Source organism: Ictidomys tridecemlineatus, chromosome 11 (assembly GCF_052094955.1).
Source record: "Ictidomys tridecemlineatus isolate mIctTri1 chromosome 11, mIctTri1.hap1, whole genome shotgun sequence".
In the NCBI taxonomy this organism is placed as follows: domain Eukaryota; kingdom Metazoa; phylum Chordata; class Mammalia; order Rodentia; family Sciuridae; genus Ictidomys; species Ictidomys tridecemlineatus.
In genome coordinates, this window is record NC_135487.1 from 130,231,461 (window position 1) to 130,251,450 (window position 19,990).

Here is a 19,990-nt window from a genome sequence, read left to right on the forward strand (position 1 = left end):
CTTTCAAGACTGTAAAACAGAGTACTTGAAAAAGAATTCAGCCAAATATCTAACATGTAACCTTTAAGTACATCAAGCATATGGACTACATATCTCTTTAAAAATTCCCCAGAAAAATTCTTTAGTTAAATGCTAAAAACAAGAGACTATAACTTGTTTTTTACACATTTAAAATTAAAATATTGCCGGGCACGGTGTGGCATAATCCCAGTGGCTGGGGAAGCAAAGACAGGAGGATCACGGATTCAAAGGCAGCCTCAGCAAAAGTGAGGCACTAAGCAACTCAGTGAGACCCTCTCTCTAAATAAAAGACAAAACAGGGCTGGGGGTGTGACTCAATGGGTTGGACCCCTGAGTTCAACGCTAGGACCAAAATAATAATAATAATAATAATAATTATTATTATTAAAATATTGCCCATTGTGATTATAAGCATATAAAATATTTTTGCCCCACAAAGGGTATAATAAGCAAAATATAACAACAGTTGAGTTAGGTAGCTGGAAATATGAGTAATTTAAAATCCAACATAGCTATTATATAATCTTATCAAGTATACAGTTCTTTCAATGCCCTTCCTACCTTTTCCATATACATTCTTTTGGAAACTGAGTGAAAACCTCACAAGTTGGAGAAAACTAGATCCCTGATACATTGGAAGAGAGACACTTCCTTTGACTTTACACTGGTTCACTTCCTGCTTGTTCTAGAAACTAGATTGTTAAAAACAACAACAAAAAAAATGGGCTGGCAATATGGAAAGCACTATGGAGATTCCTTGGAAAATTGGGAATGAAACCACTATTTGACCCAGCTGTCCCTATCCTCTGTCTATACCCAAAGGACTTAAAAACAGCAAACTACAAGGACACAGCCACATCAATGTTTATAGCAGCACAATTCACAATAGCTAAACTGTGGAACCAACCTAGATGCCCTTCAGTAGATGAATGGATAAAAAAAAAAATGTGGCATATATACACAATGGAATATTACTCAGCAATAAAAGAGAATAAAATCATGGCATTTGCAGGTAAGTGGAGAGAGTTAGAGAAGACAATGCTAAGTGAAATTAGTCAAACCCAAAAAAACAATTGCTGAAAGTTTCCTTTGATATAAGGAGGCTGATTCATAGTGGGATAGGGAGTGGGGGCATGGGAGAAACAGACAAACTCTAGATAGGGCAGAGGGATTGGAGAGGTAGGGAGGGGGCATGGGGTTAGAAATGATGGTGGAATGCGATGATCATTATTATCTAAAGTACATGTATGAAGACACGAATTGATGTGAGTGTACTTTGTATACAAACAGAGATATGAAAAATTGTGCTAAGCAACTCAGCGAGACCCTGTCTCTAAATAAGATACAAAATAGGGCTGGGGATGTAGCTCAGTGGTCGAGTGTCCCCAAGTTCAATCCCTGATACCCAAAACAAAATAAAACAAAACACAGCCAAAGAAGGTGAAACTTGAACAGGTCTGAACAAAATTACTATTCTGGACCACTAGATGTCAAGAAGTTTTTAGAATACTGTTTTCAGAAATAGTAAAATTGTGCACCTTACATCTGAGAATAACTAATTTTTAATGGGATAGGAGAAGCACAAGAAAGGAAGTAGGTGCTCAAGTGTTTCCACAATGTTGAGTTTCTTCTAATAAACAGCAAAATCTGGTCAACAATTTTAAAGATGTAAAATTATCTCAATTATTTTTAACATCAACTTCTATCATCTGGAATATAAAATTATGACTTTGTGAACATGTAAAAATCCTTGTAGGAAGCCAGGTGCACTGTAATCCCAGAGGCTCAGGAGGCTGAGACAGGAGGATCATGAGTTCAAAGCCAGCCTCAGCAAAAGTGAGGCACTAAGCAACTCAGTGAGACCCTGTCTCTAAATAAAATAGGGCTGAGGATGTGGTTCAGTAGTCAAATGCCCCTGAGTTCAATCCCTAGTACCAAAAAAAAAAAAGAAAAGAAAAGAAAAAGAAAGAAAGCAAAGAAAAATTCTTGTGGGAAACAATTTCACTGGTAAAATGCATCTAAGGTCATAAAAATATTCATATTATTTCAACTCATAATTGCATTACTGGGCTGGGGATGTGGCTCAAGCGGTAGCCCTTCACCTGGCATGCGTGTAACCCGGGTTCGATCCTCAGCACCACAAAGATGTTGTGTCTGCCTATAACTAAAAAAATTCTCTCTCTTAAAAAAAATAATTGCATTACTGAGAATTTGTCCTAAGGAAACTACCAAAATATCAGCTCAATAAAGGCAAGACTTTACAGTGATAGAACAGTGTAGAACACTCAGTAAATGGGGAAGTATATGGGAAAGCGATAATCTTAAATAGAAAAGTTCAACAGAAACACATTATTATTTAGGCTGTTTCTAAGTTTTTTATAAATAGTCAATAGGGGGATGAATGGTCATGATAGCACAATAATTTGATAAACAATAGAGCAATCATTTAAAATTATAAATATGAACAATAAAATAATCTATATTTGTGCTAATGCTATGTTAAAAAGTGTATTGCACAGCCAGACATGGTGGCACAAGCCTATAATCCCAGCAGCTCGGGAAGCTGAGGCAGGAGGATCGCAAGTTCAAAGCCAGCCTCAGCAACTTAGCGAGGCCCTAATCAACCCAGTGAGACCCTGTCTCTAAATAAAAAATACAGAAATGGAATGGGGATGTGGCTCAGCAGTCAAGCACCCCTGGGTTAAGTGCACTTCAGGGCTGAGGGATAGCTAGCTCAGTGTTACAGCACTCACCTAACATACCCTAGGCCCAGGGTTCCATCCTCAACAATAAGCTGGAGTAAAATGAAAATCTATAAAATCTATATTTTCTTGTAAAAATGAAGATCTATAAAATTTCTAGATACAGGAAAAAGTCGACATGATTGTTCATAGTTTAGATGTCCCCCAAAAGCTCATGTATGAGACAATGCAAAAAAAATTTAGAGGTGAAATGTTTGGGTTTTGAGAGTTTTAACCTAATTAGTGCATCAATACCCTGGTAGGGATTAATTGGGTGATAACTGTAGGCAGGGGGTATGGCTGGAGGAGGTGGGTCACTGGGGGTGTGCCTTTCGTCTATAGTGTGGGGAGTCTCTCTCTGCTTCCTCGTGCCATATTCCCACCTGCTTTTCTCTGCCACTCTCTTCCACCGTGAGGTTCTATCTTACCTTGGGCCTGGAGCAACAGAGTTGGCCATCTGTGGACTGAGACTTCTGAAATCATGAGCCCCAAAGTAAACTTCACCTCTAACTGTGTCAGGTCTTTCAATCACTGACTAAAACAGTAATTTTGAGTATACAATGAGATTTTAGATACCATACCAAAAGCACAGTCCATGAAAATAAAACTGCTAAATTGAACTTTACTAAAATTTAAAACTTCTGCTCTGTAAAACATTAAGAAAACAAAAAAACAAGCCACAGAGTAGAAAAATTTGCAAAACACATATCTGATAAAGGACTTGTTTCCGAAGCATACATGAACTCAAACTCAAACAATAAGAAAGCAAACAACCCAATTTAAAAATGGGCAAATTATCTGGACAGACACCTTCTCAGATACACAGATGGCAAATAAGCATATGCAAAGATGTTCAACATCATTTATCACCATGAAATCTCAAACCAAAACAACCAGATACCATTACACACCTACTAGAATGGCTTGGGGGGGATAAACAAAAAGGATGTTGCTCCACTTCCTTACCAGATGCTGGTAAGGATGTGGAGCAACAGTAACCTTCAATCATTGCTGTGGGAATACAAAATGACAGTCACTTCAGAAAAGAGTTTGACAGATTCTTAACCATATGATCCACCAATCATATTTACTTCTAGGTAATTACCTAAGTGAACTGAAAATTTACATACATCCATACAAAAACCTGCACACACATGTTTAGAGCAATTTTATTTATAACTGCTCAAAATCTAGAAGTAACTAAGATGCCCTTCATTAGGTGACATTAGGTGACAAAATGTGGACATCCATACAATGGAGTATTACTCAGCTAAAAAAATAAATAAGCTATCTAGTCACAAAAAGTCACATGGTGGCACACACCTGTAATCCCAGCAACCTGAGAGACTGAGGCAGGAGGATCACGAATTCAACTGGACAATTTACTGAGACCCTGTCTCCAAATAAAAAACAAAGAAGCTGAAAAGGAAGCTCAGTGGAAGAGCACCCTCTGGGGTTAATTCCCAGCATCACACAGATAAATAAATAAACAAATGTGAAGAAACTTTTTTTTTTTTTAAGGAAAAATAATCAATCCAAAAAGGCCACATACTGAATGATTCCAATCATCAACATTGAAGAAAAGGCAAAGATCACATCAGGAGAGTGAAGGGACAGAAGGATGAACAGGTAAAGTACAAGGGATATTTCAAGTAGTGACACTATTCCGAATGACATTGTAATGGTGAATACATGACACAATGCATTTATCAAAACATACAGAACTCGATGTTCACTAAGAGTGAACCTTATTTTACACACATACGTATTTTAATCAGGAGGTCAGAGGCATCTTAGACTGTGACAAGACTCATAAGTGCTTTACCTCGGAGCTACATCTTGGCCCCTCCATTTTCTTAATTCCTATTGTTCAGATCCTGGTTTTTAATATCATCCTCCAATAAATGAAACAAGGGCCTCTTGGAAAAATTCTAGGACTGGGGCCGGAAATATATAAGATAAACCTAGAGCTTTTTGTAGTGCCAGAAAGAAAGAAAGGAACTATTGAAAACAAACACACACATACATTGATGGGGATGTGGCTAAAGGGCACAAGAGCCAAATAAAAGAGCTACCAAAGGCTAAAACTAGAACAATTAGAGCAAAAAGAGGTGGATTATAATAGTTAAGCATAAAACCAATAATGATGAACCCATACTGATATAAATGATAGAATAAGTAAGGGGAAGAAGAGACAATCTCCTATCCAAAATAACCCCAAATAAATCACACAGATATTCCAGCCTAAAGAAGGGGGAATGCAGGCGGGTACAGAGGTGCACACCTGTAATCCAAGCTACTTGGGAGGCTGAGGCAGGAGGACTGCAAACTCAAGGCCAGCCTGGGCAACTTAAAGAGACCTCATCTCAAAATAAAAATAAAAGGGCCTGGGAATATAGTTCAATGGTAGAGTGCCCCTGGGTTAAATCCCCAGTACTGGGAAAAAAAAAATGGGGGGTGGGGGAGGACATAACTCTCTAGTCCTTAAGTGTACACTGTGCACAGTGACTCCTTTTCAAAGAGCACAGTATGAAAACCGGGGCGGGAGATGGGGAGGATTTCACAGTGGAGAAACCTGGCAAGCACTACTTTCAAACATCAACAGCTTTAAATTAACTATATATCTTCAAAATGTAGAGGCTAATAGTATTTTCCCTTTGTGATCTTTAGCCCACAAAATTCATAACCCCAGTCTAATCATGAAAAAGAAAATCAAATAAATTCAAGTCAGACACCCTATAATACACCTGACCAGGACCCATATGCCTCAAACTGCCAAGGTTATCAAAAACACAGAAAGACTGAGAAACTTTCATAGCCAAGAAATATCTAAGGAGATATGACAACTAACTAAATATAATGTGGTATCTTGAAGAGGATTCTGAAACAACAAAAAATTCGGTAAAAACTAGGGAATGATGAAGAAACTATGGACTTTAGTTAATAATAATACATCAATGTTAGTTCATTAATTAAAAAAAATATGGTATTGTCAAATGTTCATAATAGGGGAAACTGTGTAGCAAAGCCAAGAAGAGGGAAATATTGGAATTCTACACTATTTGTTCGATTTTTCTGTAAATTTAAAACTGTTCTGGTAAATAAAGTCTATTAACATTCAAAAGATTACAACTGAATTGTATACAACAGTATGATTTCAACTTCATAAAAAATGCATAAATACAAAACAGTCAAAACACAATATCGATTGTGTTATATAAGATTATGGGTTTTTATCCCCCCTCTTTTCCATAGACTCCAAATTTTCTATAACATACTTATATTACTTTTCTAATTTAAAAAGTGACAACGCGGGAGGTTGAGGCCTGAGGATCACCAAGTGCAAGGCCGGCCTCGGCAACTTAGCAAGGCCCTCAACAACTAGCAAGATCCTGGCTCAGAAGTAAATGAAAAATAAACAAAAAGGGCTAAGGATGTGCAAATCACCCCTGAGGGTTCAATCCTTAGTACCTCAAGTTTGGGGCCAGTCTCAGCAAACTAGTGAGGCTTTAAGTAATTCAATGAGACCCCTGGATTCAACACCTACTACCAAAAAATAAAATAAAAAATCAATTTTAAAATTCAAGAATAAAAAGAACCTCAAAAAAAAAAATCAAAGTTGATGAGCGCCCTTAAACACTAACCCCCCCCAACAGATGACTAGGACTCCATATAAGTTCATAATGAATAGCTCAATAACAAGACAAAATGAGCTATTCCACTTTCTGCCATGAAAATAAAACCAAAATCTGAAATCTTCATTTGGGGGGTGAGGCTGGGGATGTGGCTCAAGCGGTAGCACGCTCACCTGGCATGCGTGCGGCCCAGGTTCAATCCTCAGCACCACATACAAAAATAAAGATGTTGTGTCCACCAAAAACTAAAAAATAAATATTAAAAAATTCTTTCTCTCTCTCTCTCACACACACACTCTCTCTTTAAAAAAAAAAAAATTGGGGGGTAAGGGGCTGAGGATTGAACCCTGAAGGGCTTTTCCACTGAAAATATTATTTAATATTTAAATTTTAGTTGTAGGTGGGAACAGTATCTTTATTTTATTATGTTATTTTTATATGCTGCTGAGAATCAAACCCAGTGCCTCACACATGCTAGGTAAGTGCTCTACCACTAAGCCACAGCCACAGCCCCTTATTTTTTATTTTTGAGACAGAGTCTCCCTAAATTGCCGAAGATGGTCTTGAACTTGCAATCCTCCTGCCTCAGCCTATCAAATCACTAGATTACAGATGTGTGCCACCAGGCCTAAATGCAAGTGTCTTTACACAAATGATAACCAAGATACATACAATACAAAAACCAATAAAAACAAAACAAATATAAAACACCTCATCTTACTCTAATTAGGAGTCATTTTTGGTAGATGAGGGTAGAAATAAATATTAACTGCATATAGATCAAACTGAACAAACTTCCAGCATACTTCACAAATCTTTGGTGCCTTTTTTAAGAATCAAAAGCAACATTCAAAACATATACTAATTTTTTTTTTTTAAACAGGATCTCATTAAGTTGCTCAGGTTGGCCTGGAACTCTTTGGCTCATGCAATCCTCCCGCCTCAGCCTCCCAAGGAAGGTGCTGTATGCCAATATTTTTAGAGCACTTAAACTTAGAAACTTAACACTGGGCAAAAGGGAGTGTTAATAACAGTAAAGTTTGACCCTCACAAAGTTGAGAAACTGTGAACTGTGTCAATCAGCATGTGGTGTTCCCAAAATACGAAAAAAGAGAATAACTAATTTGTCAAGTAAGCAGCTTACCCCATCACAGAGACTTACTTTTGGCTGGATGTTCTACTCAAAAAGTATGCTGCCTAGGGGCTGGGTTGTGGCTCAGTGGTAGAGCACTTGCCTGGCAGGTGTGAGGCACTGGGTTCGATTCTCAGCACCACAAATAAATATATAAAGGTTCATCAATAACTAATAGAAATTTTTTAAAAAAAGAATGCTGCCTAATGCAGGAAAAGTACAAATAAAGTTTATCTGTTCTTCACCTTCTCCAGCCAGAAGTAACCAGGCCTTATTACTTGCAAAGTGATAGATTCCTCAAAGACTCTAATTCCAAGACAATTGGGATACAAATATAACCTACTCAGGTAGATTTATTTCTGAATAAATGAATCATATTTGTCATTCAGGAAAAAAAAAGTAAAATAAAATTTCAGGCTTTAAGATACTTATAAAAATATAATCAAGCTATTCAGAAAAAAAAATTCATTTGATAATTACCTGTGAAGTCAACATAATTACTTGTCATCAAGAATAATATCAAACTCATTTATTTTTCTCCCAGTAGAATTAAAACTCCAGTCTTCAAATTTTAAAATTATTAAGGCTATAAATCTTGTTTCAGGTTGCCAGGACACACCTAGTTTACAGCTCTTGTCCTGGCATAATTAACTAGGTTCCTTTAAATTCTCAAAATTATCTTTCTTTGTATGATAAACTACAATATGATTCTCCTAGTTTTAGTAGATTCTGTCTCTGGGAGACTCATGTTAAGATACACATGGGACAGATGCAGTGGCGGCAAGCCTATAATCCCAGTGGCCTGGGAGGCTGAGGCAGGAGGATTACAGGTTCAAAGCCAGCCTTAGCAACTCAGTGAGGTCCTAGCAATTTAGCAAGACCCTATCTCAAAATAGAAAATAAAAAGGGCTGCAGATGTGGCTCAGTGGTTAAGTGTTCCTGGGGTCAGTCCCCAGTACCAGCAACAACAAAAAAAGATACACATGGTCTTTGGGCACCTAGTTCAGATAACTGATGGCAGAAATATATTTTATAGGAACTTGGAAGAATTGTCCTGGGTTTTCTTGTAGGGCAGGGGCTGACAAGAGACTTCAAGTCAACTGGATCTTAAAAAAGACCTGAGGCTACTATCCTTATCTTTCCTACCAACCCCTGTCTAGTAAGGACCACCTTCTGTGTTTTCTTGCCTTTCCCAACTTTACTCCAGGACTACAACTGATCTGCTAGACTCCCCCAGATCCTAAGCTTCCTAATGATAATGACTACACGTTACTCAGCTTCTTGTCCCTACTGTCTAATGCCATATTTATCATATACTAAGCATTCACTAAAATGTTTTTTCTGAATAAATGGGAAAAAATTAAGGCAAGCACACAAACACAATGTTTTCCTCTTTACATACTTCTTTACATTTCATTACTTCTTTAGTTTTCCAACTGGTTTCACTATTTAGAGGTATTAAAAATATTGTGCATGCTCAGGCCAAGGACATAGCTCAGTGGTAGAGTATCTGCTGTGCAGGCTCTACATTTTTCAAACTTTATTATTAATGGTAATTTTGCTTTATATTACAGAAGGCATATAGAAATGATATATAAGATCAGAAAATGACATTCTACTATGTAAACAATTTCAAAATAAGGATGCTTTCCTTTACTGAAATGCAATGAAAACAGTCATTCGTTTTAATTTTAAAATATAAACATCGATGATACCAAGGACAGCAAAAGCAAATAAGGAGAAGGAATAAGAAATAAACAGTTAATGATATAAGTGAAGCTGTAGCCAGGTGCAGTGTGGCACACCTCTAATACCAGCTACTGCTGAGACTACACAGGAGAACTGCAAGTTTGAGGCCAGACCGGCAACTCAGTAGAGACTATCTCAAAACTAAACAGGGCTGGGGATGTGGCTCACTTGCCTAGCATGTTCAATTCAAAGTGTGTATGGGGGGTGGTGTGACAGACAAGCTTCTTATTTTATGAAAACTATGAGAATAAGTTATTGTAACTGGGCGTGGTGGTGCACACCTGTAATCCCAGCAGCATGGGATGCTGAGGCAGGAGGATCATGGTTCAAAGCCAGCTTCAGCAACATCAAGGTGCTAAGCAACTCAGTGAGACCCTGTCTCTAAATAAATTTCAAAATAGGGCTGGGGATGTGGCTCAATTGTCAAGTGCCCCTGAGTTAAATCCCTGGTACCAAAAAAAAAAAAGTTGTAATTACACTGTTTTTTTTTTTTAATATTTATTCTTAAGTTTTAGGTGGACACAATATCTTTATTTTACATTTATGTGGAACCCAGTGCCTCATGCATGCCAGGCAAGCACTCTACCACCAAGCCACAATTCCATACTGCTTCACCTCATGAAAACTAAATGCACCACACTTGATATTAAAAAAAAAAAAAAAAAAGACGCCTTTACTCACCTGTGAGAGGCTAAATAATTACCACTAATGTTTTAAAGAATGTTCTGAGGGCTGGGGATGTGGCTCAAGCGGTATCGCGCTTGCCTGGCATGCGTGTGGCCCGGGTTCGATCCTCAGCACCACATACAAACAAAGATGTTGTGTCCACCAAAAACTAAAAAATAAATATTAAAATTCTCTCTCTCTCTCTCTCTCTCTCTCTCTCTCTCTCTCTCTCAAAAAAAATAAAAAAATAAAGAATGTTCTCATATTGATTTCAAAAATATAACACCGATTTATTTTGTTTAAATAAGACGTTTTGTTTTTTAACTTTCATTAACTTCATCAGCATATAGCAACACTATGACAGTCTATTAAAAAAGAGAAGGAGGGGAGCTGGGGCTGGGGCTCAGCAGTAGAGCACTTGCCTAGCCCGTGAGAGGCCCTGGGTTTGATCCTCAGCACCACATGAAAATAAATAAAGATATTGTGTCCATCTATAACTCAAAAATAAATATTTAAGAGAGAGAGAGAGAGAGAGAGAAGGAGGGACTGGGGTTGTGGCTCAGTGGCCCAGCACTTTCCCTAGCATGTGTGAGGCACTGGGTCTGAGCCTCAACACCACATAAAAATAAATAAATAAAACAAAGATTGTGTCCATCTACAACTAAAAATTTAGAGAGAGAAGGAGGCTAGACTTAACAATAGGTTACTTCTTCACATGTAGAAAAATGAATGTTAGAAATGGAAAGCTGGGACTGGGGCTCAGTGGTTGAGCTCCTGCCAGCAAGTGTGAGGCACTAGGTTTGATTCTCAGCACCACATAAAAATAAATAAATAAATAAAAATAAAGGTTCATCCACAGCTAATGAAAGAAAGAAAGAAATGGGAAAGTTGCGGGGAGGGGGCTGAACATCTCTCTCAGTTATTCTGTCTTTTTTTTTAATATTTATTCTTTAGTTGTACACAGTACCTTTATTTTATTTATTTTTATGTGGTGCTGAGGATCAAACCCAGGGCCTCGCACATGCTAGACAAGTGCTCTACCGCTGAACCACAACCCCAGCCCTCTCTCAATTATTCTCTAGCAAAACAAATACAAATCCCAAATCATTTCCTAACACCAACTCAGAGTTTGAGATCTGCTACATTTTGAATAATTGCCTACACATGGCCAATTTAAGCTCAATCCCCAAATGTTTTTGATTTGGTAGACTGATCACAGTAAAAATTAAAAGAATAAAACCTACCAGTTTAATCAACAACCTTGGTTTGCAAGTCAGGTAAACTATCAAAGAAGGAATCAACCTTCTGAAATTCAATTTCACTACAATTTCTAAATTACTATACAATGAAATTAAAAATATTATTTCTCATGTGATGAGATAAATTTATTCTGGGGCTACAGAACCACCAACCACCCATTTCCTAAATATTCAATTCTTCAATTCAACCCAAGAGGCATTGTGCATGGATATGAATAGTAAAGCTATCACTACTACTAAAAGAAAGAAAGAAAGAAAGAAAGAAAGAAAAAAGAAGGAAGGAAGGAAGGAAGGAAGGAAGGAAGGAAGGAGCGAGCTCAATCTTGGTCCATGAAAGATAACCTTTAAAAATTAATAACAAGAGATTACTTTTGAAGGGATATAAAGCTTTAGCACTCAAATAGCATCTTTTAATAGAAATTAAATTTGGGCAATTTATTTTGAAAGCTGAAGAGACTACAGTTTCTGTAAGCCTATAATTAGAAAAAAAAAAAAGAAAGAAAGAAAGGTACAGTAGTAGGGCCTTTCTCAAGTCAGTAATTTAAAAGATAGTTGGATAGACAGGGAAATGTAGAATAATCTATTAGCACATAACTCACGAAGGAAACTTTAGTGTCACATTTCCTTGGACTCAAAATACCAAGGAGACAGAACAAAACTACTTGCTGTTTTGCAGATTACTTACCTTAGAAAAACATTCAAAACATTTTTAACCCTATCAGACTTGAAATGACTATAATATTGGGTAAAAACTATGCAACCCTCAGAGTACATTCAGTTGACAAACTTTACAAGTGATAAATTTTCTAGATTTTTAAACTGATCAGCAAAAGTAGTAGAAAAAGTTTCCAAAATTTCTAAGAGGTCATCACATTTTCCAAGATATCCAAATACTTAATCCATCTCCCAATTTTTAAAACATACTAAATATAACTAAAATTGGATAGACACAGAATATAAAAGCACTGCAGTATGGGGAGGGGTGGTTCCTCGTTATTTTCATTGAATAGTTCTGTAAGAATAATCAGCCTCTTGAAAGCAGCTGGAGAGTATCCACATAAGCAGCTGACTCTCTGCAGATGGCTCTGTACTTTTCCAAAGGGAAGTAAGCAAATTACTTGTGTATCAAGTCCATAGAATACACAGATCTGTTGTTCTAGCTCTGAGGTCTGATACAACAGTTTAAAATTTTTTCAGATAAGGCTGGAAGTGTGGTACAGTGAATGCTCAGCTATGTGAAAAGTCCTGGGGTCAACACCAAAAAAAAAAAAAAAAAAAAAATCAGCTTAAGCAAAAATGAATGATTTCTTAAAAGATGTTTTCATAACAGAAGTTCAAAGGAGGAAATACATATAAGGGCACTCAAATACAGCTCCTTACTTAGCAACTCAATACCTAGCCAATAGGTACATTTCCTCAACTAATAATTTTTTAGCTGGCAAACAAGTAATGAACAAGATACTAAATAAAAGACTTAAATTAAAGGAGTCATCATCAAATCAGAGGAACAGAGTTGGAAAAAAATTAAACCTAAAACAAAACATCAAGAACAAGTGGGCCTGTAGCCTATAAGCATGAAAATATTGCAGGCATGATGGAGCACACCTGTAATCCCAGTGAGGCAGAAGGCAAGAGGATCATGAATTAGAGGCCAGCCTCAGAACTCAGCAAGAACCTCAGCTAGCGAGACCTTATTTCAAAATTTAAAAAGAACTGAGGATATAGTTCAGTGGTACAATCAGTGGTTCAATTTCTAGTATCCAGTACCAAAAAAGGAAGAAAAGAAAATATAATCAACTGTAAACCCAACAATAATCATTGTTATTTAAAACATAAGACAAAGAAATACGATGTTTCAGAAACTGGATTGTAAAATGTATGCCAACCAGCTTCTCATCAGCTGTTTCTAATGCTGTGTGTTAGAGCTTAGTTGTTCTCAGTTCCCTTCTTTATATATAAGACAGTCCAAGAGACTGGGTGCTCTGAAATTCTTCTAATTCTAAGTAGCTTTTCTCTTAGGCCTTGGAAAAGCTATTCAACCTATTCTGGTAAATAATAATAAATAAATTCACAGGAAGTCCTGGGTATTAATGCACATACAACTATATTCTAAGCTCATAAACAGAAATCTAAACATCTTAGCATTGCATTCAAACCCCCTTTTTTTTTTTTTAAAGGGAGAGTGAGAGAGGAGAGAGAGAGAGAGAGAGAGAGAATTTTTAATATTTATTTTCCAGTTCTCGGCGGCGGACACAACATCTTTGTATGTGGTGCTGAGGATCGAACCCGGGCCGCAGGCATGCCAGGCGAGCGCGCTACCGCTTGAGCCACATCCCCAGCCCCAAACCCCTTTTTTATCTCACTTCAACCTTCCTTTCCAGTTTCTATCACCACATTGTCTACAAACAGAAACTTTAGGCCCCTAGCTTGCCTAAGAATTTTTCACATCTTCCTCTCTTTGGTCACACAATTTCCTCAGCCTGTGAAATCCTTCCACTTTTTCTGCTACTGGAATTCTACTGTCTTTCAGTTACAGTTGAAAAGCCTCTATGACCTCTCTCTCCACTAATACTCTAAGCACATTCACTTATTCCTTTAAATTCCCACTGTGCATTTCATTCACCTACGCTCCTTCATTTTGCTTTACATAAAGTAAATTGTTATTTGTACCTTCTCCACTGCAGTGTAAGCTGCTCAAAAGAAGGGACACTGAGTCACAAGCCTAGCAGTACTTTCATATAGTTTGTGCTTAATTGTGAAACCAGATTGAACACGAGCTAGTAGTGGTCCAACATCAGGAAAAGTGATGCCTAAATCCATGTTTTTCAGACAGTGAATCACAACCTAACAAGTTGTGAGATTAATGTTATGGGCCACCATTCACATTCAAAAAACAAAACTAAACAAAACAACCAAATATTGAACAGACTAAAAAAATACCAGAATGCCTGATACCGTAAATACAGTTTTGGTGAAACTTGTTTCAGGTGGTTTGTTGTTGTTGCTACATATGTACTGGGTTGTAATCTCTTGCTGTGAGATGCAATTTTTGAAAAAATATTTTAAACTGCACAAACATTTTTTCCAAATGTGGGCTAGAATTGTACCACCCATAAATAGTCTCTTACTGAACTGCCTGACTGAAGCACAGAAAGCATCTATATGGCTGACAGCTGAGAAACAGAATAAACTTAACTGGCTCTTACCTAAACCACTACAATATCCTTTGTCAGTAATGCCATCATCTAATGAATGAACTCACCACAGTTCAAGTTCAAAAAGCACTTTGCTGTGATCATAAATTATAAAGTGTTTGCTTGTCAATTAAGTCTCTTTGCTTATCTACAAGATCATAAGAATTATTCCCAATGAGACTTATCTTTAAAAATAATTATCCTTGAGAGCATGGTAACAAGCTCTAAACTGAAACAAACCAGGAAAGACAACTGTTCACAACAATTTATAAGACCCAGACAAATCTTTATGATAGTAAAGAAAGATCTTTTCCTGGTTACAGCAATCTGTGGAAGTGATTTCTGAGGAAAGTGTAATGCTGTTTTCAAATCAGTATTATTTGTTTGCAACTTTAACTACACATGAAATTAGAAGTATTTTTGAAGTTACAATTATGATTGTCATGCTCTCTTCACTGACAACCAGTAAAGATACCAACAATAAAGACAAAGAAGATTGCTTTGGTCCCCATCTCTTATCCAATTAACAACAGGAGATAAAGGGTAAATAAATATATAAGATTGTTACATTTCACTATGGTAGAACCAAAGTTCAATTGCTATCCAAGTTTATAAGAATGTAACTGAATTTTAACAATTATAAATTAAGTGATTACAATCAAGAATATAATAGTCAATAGCTGAAAAATCAAAGAAATGGAAAATATTTAGAATGCAAAGACCTGCCTTTAATTCTGATTGCTACTCATTAGTGCAAAACTCAGTTTTCCTCTTACAAAGTGGGGTAATTTTACTCATATTCAGTCAGCAAGTATTTATTGGGAAATACCTTCTATATGCCACCAGACATTTGGCTAGAGGGTCAACAAATACAGAATGTTTGATATAATACCTGCCCTCAAAGGAGTTTATAATTTCCCTCCCAGGGCTGTTGTGAAGTTCAAATGCAAAAACAATGCAAACAGTTAACACACTGTACACATTGCAAAGCAGAATAATGATTATGATTGTTTGTTCTACCTCTTAACAACCCACCTTTATTGCAAGAGCTTAGCAAGATCCAATAAGTAAAGTATACATAATCAGGTAGAATAGTTAGTACTTTTCTGATTTTCTACTTAGGCTGGAATTCAAAAGCCTAAAAAAAAAAAAAATCACTATTTGTTAGCATAGTCTTCCCTCATGACTCTCAACATAACCATAGTGATAAAATGAACTGAGAATGAAGGTACATCCAGTGTTGCTCTGGGCATGTGGCTCTGTATGTGGATTGCATTCCCTAATCTGGCAAAGGAGTAAAAAATACAGATTGCTAGGTCTCATGCAAGACCTATTTAATCACAATTCTTAAAAGGTAAAGCCTGAGAATCTATGCTTTCGACAAGAACGCCCAAGTGATACCTACATGCACAAAAACGAGAACTACTGCCATAAAATTTTCCTCTGATTAATAAAGCATTTCAAACACTATTACCAAAATCTACCTGGAAAATGTGATCCAAATAGAATTCAGTTACAATTAAGAAAGCAGCTCTTGAGAAGTTACTTAGCAGTCAATGTTACATGAATCACACAACTTGTAAAAATACTTCTTGTGGCACCAATGTCGTATCTTTTTATTCAATGATGTTCAAATTTTCACACAAAACAAAGCAAAAAAGTTGACTCTCAATAAGAAAATTTATATAGGTACCCTAATTTAGCTTATGGTTTAATTTTAACAAGGGAAATCTGATGGATGTATTATCTGAAAGCTATCGAGTAGGAAAACATTTATACTCTGATTAGTGTAAGTATATCATGTGATTTTGAATGCTAGCAAACCAACCATAGGGGTCCATGATTAAAGATCACACTATCCAAATACCAAAGAGACAAAAGAAACAGCCAAGAGACAAACCTAATCCCTCAAAAATCTAGACAATCCCAAATCCAAATTCACAGCACACTAAAAGCTTCATAAAGGCATTCCTCAAGAAATCAAAAGCCCTTGGAATTACTTTAACCTTAAGAAAATTAACCTGAAGTCAATTACTTCACATACTATGTAATTAGCACAAAGACATATTTATTTGGGGTCCATTTGTTGAAAGCATCCTTCACACATTAGCCTCCAGGTACACACACATCAAAGAGAAAACACTCAGTGTATGTTACACCCGGAAAAATTACAAGGTGGAGACTACTGTTGCTAGTCAAGAAAACTTTCCATCTGTAGTAAAATTCAGAGCCCAGAGGGCTTCTTCATACTGCACTACCGTGTCCTGCAACATGAATCTCTCTGGAACCAGTTACAATCTAGTCAGTTTTGATAGGAAAAAGGACTAAACCAGACTGACTCCAATAATAGTTTAAGGATAGTTCCAAGATTCAGTGAAGACAGAACCTTGATAAGCAGATTCTAAAGGGATCACAGAGACTCAGCCTCTTACTTGTATCCAAACTTATATCCCCTTAAATCTCAGTCACTGTTCTTTCATGCCTCTATGAGTGTAATATATGGAAACTGGAATAAAACAAATTTGTACACAGAGGGAAAAGGTTTAAGATAGGCAAGTCTTAAACAGCAAAGTCCACCTACAATCTGACACACAATAATCTACAGAATGATAATCTACCTATCCCTAACTCAGACCCCACCTGGCACTTCATCAACATGGAAAATATTCCTGGGACAACAGAGAGGCTGACTTAAAGAAGAGGCAAATGAAAGTTCTAAAGAGTATTGTCTAAAGAATGCTTATGAAACTCAGCATCAATCAAATCCGATCAAAACAAGCTGCAGGTACAGAAAGAACAATGTCTTTTTGGTGGTTTATTTCCTCCTCTCACATGAAAACCTAAGGAAAAGATGCAGACAAAAAAGGAAAGAACAAACAAACAAGAAACTATATAGATGAGGTTTCAAGAGAATTTACCCTTTGGTTAGCTTTGTGTTACAACTATCACTACCTCTCACTACAGTATCAGAGAAGTTCCAAATAATTTGGATATCAAAATATAGTGGGAAGGGTGAGAAATCAATTCCAGGAAGATTTCTGATCATCACAACCTTCCAGAGAAGATTGTCCTTTCCCCCTGTCCTTTAAAGGAGACAAAGTTCTCCACTCATTACTAGGGATGTGCTAAAAAGCAATGTCTTTTCTCTAGAAGGAAAAGACTTCCTAGGTTCCTAGCTTGGAACCTAGAGCTGAGGCAAGTCCATCTACCTGTCCTACAGGATCATCTGGGGTCTCCCTTACAGCACCTAATTTATACCTGGGCTTTACTGCAGAAAATATAATAAAGGAAAGAAGCCACCAACTTTGTTTGTTGGGGGGGGCGTGATTATATATATATATATATGTGGCAGATCACCTTAGCTGTAGTCACCTACAGAATTTTATTTAAGTTTGGTTCCTTTAGATCCTATAAAGAGTAAATAATTTAAAACTTTATAATAGATCTTGCTGGGGGCAGTGGCACACACCTATAATCCCAGTGGCTGGAGTGGCTGACGCAGGAGGATTTCGAGTTCAAAGCCAGCCTCAGCAAAAGCAAGGCACTGAGCAACTCAGTGAGACCTTGCCTCTAAATAAACTACAAAATAGGGCTGGAACATGGCTCAATGTTCAATCCTGATACCAAAAACAAAAAACAAACAAAAAAAACTTTATAACAGATCTATAATTTTAAATACATTGTCTAAAAATAAATAGGTGGATCCAAAGGGAAAGGAAAATGACAATTCCAAGAGCTTCTATCAGAAGAAAACATTAACTACAGATTTTCAGTTATCTAGGAAGAAAACAACTAAGTGCTCAGATATTAGAAATCAAAGATCATTATTATATTCTATATCTGAATGTCCTGCCCCTGTAAAAGACTAAGAATATATTTGCAGATTACTAGAAAATAGTATGTAGGACACTAATGAGAAAAGAAAGCATCTATTTATAGAAAGAACAAGAAAGGTATAATATCTTCAAACACATATTTTGGTGACCTATTCTTTCTTGAGGTAAAAGAGATGAGGAAGAAAAAAATGAGTAGATACTCTAGATTAAGACCATCAAGGGTAAGAGCAGAGGCACAAGATGAATAAGAAAGGACTCCTATATAAGACTAGACTCTGGCAGGCTGGCATTGAAGCTCAGCGGTACAGAGCTCGCCTAGCACATGTGAGGCACTGGGTTCAATCCTCAGCACCACATAAAAATGAAATAAAGATACTGTGTCCACCAAGGAAAAATAAAAATAAAAAGACCAGACTCTTCAAGATACCATCTCTTTATAAACCTTGGGTAAACCTGCTATTTTAAAAGAGCAAAGACAGACAATTGTGGAAATTACAATTAAAATGTTTTTTAAAAAATGAGAGATTTGTCAGCATAAAGCAAGACAATAAAAGTAAAAAAAGAATATATAATATAGAGGCAGTAAGAAGAGAAGTACAGAATTGAAGATTGCTAGAGAGAACGGAGACAATGAGAACATAAACCTCTCCAAGTCAACCAGCAACCATGTTATGAATTTTAATACCAAGTACAAAAATGTGAATGTAACACCTAGATTAGGGCAGTGGAGGAAGTCTGCATAGAAACTGCAAGACAAGACAGCAATCTCTGAGCTTTAAGGGATGCTGTGGGGAACTAAGGATGAATGATGGGGGAGGGACTGCAGCAGGGGAAAAGGGTGGGTTGCAGCAGCCAGAAAGGGCCTTAAAAAGAGAAGAAAGGGAGAACAACCTATAGGAGAGAAATGGGATAAAGTCAAGTATGGGATCCCAAGAGCATGGAATAGAAGAGAAAATGGAACTGGGCATGCACTAAAAATGTGCAGAAGTCAAGGACCCAAAAAGGGGTTGTAGTTTGGGGAAAGTAGGAGCTAGACAGCTCCACCATAAACCGTACTCAAAAGAAGTGTGAGTCTAGTGCAGGAGTGAAGATAGGAGGTCAGTACAGGGATGCACTCAGATGCAGTCAGGGTATAATACCAGAACTACGGAACCCCCAGTTCACCCCCACCAAAAAGCATGCAAGGGTCAGAAAAGAAGGTGTACTGTTGGTTATGAATACAAAAAGGAGGGGAAGAAAGGACAAGAGGTAAATGGGAAACACTGGGGGTGCTTAACCGTAAGGGAAGGGTGACAGGGAAAGAAAAAGGAGTGGAGTAAGAAGAGATGTTTCCGGAGGTGAAGTGGGAGCAGACCGAGGTCCTGCTTACTTGGTCTAGAGGGCAGAAGGGACAGTCCACAGGGACTGAGGGGAGTGGCAGGGAACAGGAAACTATGATGCTAAAGACAAGAACTTGAGGAAGACACGATCCTGGCTGGGTCAGAAAAGGGGATGCCGTTAGTAAGGAGCAGAAGACATTCGTTAGGAAGCAGACCAGGCGCAGTGGGGAGCAAAAGACGGCATGCCAAAGGGACAGAAAGCAGCCAAGGCATGGGGGCGCAAGGACGTGAACTGGAGAAGACAGACAGGAGTGTGGGAGTCGCAGAACCGGGAGAGGTGGGTCGACTCACTGGGAGGGATCGGGCAGCGTAGGCCGGGGGAGGCGGGGGTCCCGAGACCCGGGCAGGGTTGGGAGAGGAGCGGCCCGAGGGTGACAG

The 19,990-nt window shown here is 37.5% G+C and overlaps 1 protein-coding gene across 3 annotated transcripts in view; it reads right to left on the reverse strand.

Annotated features, from left to right (window-relative positions):
* Positions 1 to 19,990, reverse strand: part of Snx27 (sorting nexin 27) — a 77,855-nt gene that overhangs the window by 57,325 nt on the left and 540 nt on the right. The window lies entirely within an intron of this gene.